Source organism: Sus scrofa, chromosome 7 (assembly GCF_054392235.1).
Source record: "Sus scrofa isolate SSC_HxYL_T2T_F1_AM1 chromosome 7, Sscrofa_HxYL_maternal_Yorkshire_Landrace_v2.0, whole genome shotgun sequence".
In the NCBI taxonomy this organism is placed as follows: Eukaryota; Metazoa; Chordata; class Mammalia; order Artiodactyla; family Suidae; genus Sus; species Sus scrofa.
Window position 1 is genome coordinate 86,123,595 of NC_139389.1, and position 2,697 is coordinate 86,126,291.

Here is a 2,697-nt window from a genome sequence, read left to right on the forward strand (position 1 = left end):
TGAAAAACTACTGAAATATTATAAAGGCTAAAAAGTAAGGTAAAATTTAACTTCCTCAGTTTTTAAATATATATGCCATATGAATTATCAAAACACAAATGGTAGACTAAAGAAAAATACTGCAATACATATGATCAAAAAAGATAATATTCCTATCATTCAAACATCTCCTAAAACATGACAAGAAAAGACAAATGACAATTTAAAAATATGAACAGACAAGTCAGGGAAAAAAAATGCAAATAACAAATAAGTATGAATAAAAAGATGCTCAGCTTCAATTGTAGGTTAAAAAAAAAAAAAAAAACAGCCAAAAACTTTCATCTCTTTTCATGTTGGCAAAGGTGTAAGGAATTGAGCACTCAATAGACTGCTATTAGTAGTAGGTTTTATTGGAGTTCCCATTGTGACTCAGTGGGTTAAAAACCCATGAGGATTTGGGTTCAATCCCTGGCCTCCCTCGCTCAGTGGGTTAAGGATCCAGCATTGCCACGAGCTGTGGTTTGGGTCACAGATGCGGCTCAGATCCCGCAGTTGCTGTGGCTGGCGGTGTAGACCTTACAGCTATGCCATAGGTGGGGCCCTAAAAAGCAAAGAAAGAGAGAGAGAGAGAAGAAAAGAAAAGAAAAAGAAAGGATACCTGTTTATTGAAGAATTTTTAGCAAAAAAAAAAAAAAGTACTGGAAATAAATGATATTTATCAAAAGAGATCTAGGTAATAAATTTTAGCACAGCCTCATTATGGAATATTACATAGCCACTAATAAGAATGAGTTGCAGGGGAGTTCCTGTTGTGGCTCAGTGGTTAACAAATCTGATTAGGAACCATGAGGCTGCACATTCAATCCCTAGCCTCGCTCAGTGGGTTAAGGATCCAGCATTGCCATGAGCTGTGGTGTAGGTCGCAGATGCGGCTCGGATCCCGTGTTGCAGTGGCTCTGGCGGAGGCCGGCGGCTACAGTTCTGATTAGACGCCCTAGCCTGAGAACTTCCATATGCTGTCAGTGCGGTCCTAGAAAAAGACAAAAAAGAGTGAGAGAAACCAAAAAACTGATTAAAAAATAATTGAGTTGTAGTCTTTCATATCTTCTCCAGAACAGCCCACATAACTTGTATGCTGACCTTCAGAACACAGAAAGAACAGGCTTTCCCTGTTGGTATTAAGGACTCCATTGTTTACACAAGCAAAGACAAAAAGAAGAGACTCATTCCTTCTTTGGAAGGTTGTATCATATTCAACTTTCAATCTATAGATATTTGTAGTGTCTAGCCGGGCACTGTGCAAGGGATTCAGTTACAGAGGCAGAGGGAGGGAGTTCCCATCGTGGCTCAGTGGTTAACGAATCCGACTAGGAGCTATGAGGTTGAGGGTTCAATCCCTGGCCTCACTCAGTGGATTAAGGATCTGGCATTGCCATGAGCTGTGGTGTAGGTCACAGACGGATCCCATGTTGCTGTGGCTCTGGCATAACCAGTGGCTACAGCTCAGATTAGACCCCTAGCCTGGGAACCTCCATATGCCTTGGGTGTGGTCCTAGGTAAAAGACAAAATAATAATAATAATAATAATAAAGAAAAAAACAAAGAGGCAGAGGGAAATGAAGTTCTTGTTCCCTCCCAATCCCCAAACTCCACAATCCTATGACTTTTTTTGACAAATGGAGAAAGGAACTGATGCTATGGCTAATGCTAAACTATGACAAGTCATAATCCCAGGCATTTTGAAGAATGTTGGTGGGTATGTGTATTTATTGATGTGGAGGAGGTAGGTGTCTTCATAGAAAGCAACATTTTGAAAATGTATACTGAGTTCTGAGACAGAAGAGAGGTTAAAATAATTCTAAGTTAAAAGACCATCTATTAAACTTATTAACATCACATATTATGCAGCATATCAAACAAGCGGTTGAGATTGTCTTGCTCGGTACCACATGCATATGCGCATACCCACAAAAAGCAAGCAATGCAAGAAAATAGGCGGTAAAAATTTACCAATTTTTGGAGTTCCCTTGTGGCACAGCAGGTTAAGGATCCTGCATTGTCACTGCAGCGGCTTAGGTTGTGACTGTAGTGAGTGCTGGCCCAGAAATTTCCACATGCCACGGGTGTAGTCATAAAAAAAAGAAAAAACTTATCAATTTTCTCCAACGATACAGAGGGAACTTAGCTAAGTGTTAGTGTTGTTCATTTCTTCTGAAATGAAATAGAGAGAAAGCAAAATATCAAAAAACTCAAAAACATTCTTCATGGACATTAGTAACTGGTTTGCTATTTAAATACCTTCGCCTGTTTAAGATTTTTAGTCCCTTTCATTCTCTCTAAATTTTGCATTTCTCCTATTCAATGCTTTTGCCTTCTTCTGGTCAAGTAAGGTAGAACGAAGCCTACTTGCTATTCCACTTTAATCATTAACTACTACGGGCACCGTTACAACTATGTTTGAACAGGTTCCAAAATCTGTCATTCATTCAACAAACATTTATTAGAGAAAATATTTGTTTTTAGTTAAGTTGCATGCTTTATGCAATTTATTTACATTACTAACTTCAAGCATAAAATTTTGTCAAAAAACATAAAACTATTTTGATTATGGTAATCATGTCACAAGTATATGTGTATCAAATCATCATATTGTCCCCTTAAATACATATAATTTTCATTTGTTAATTGTACTTCAATAAAGTTGATGGGAAAAGA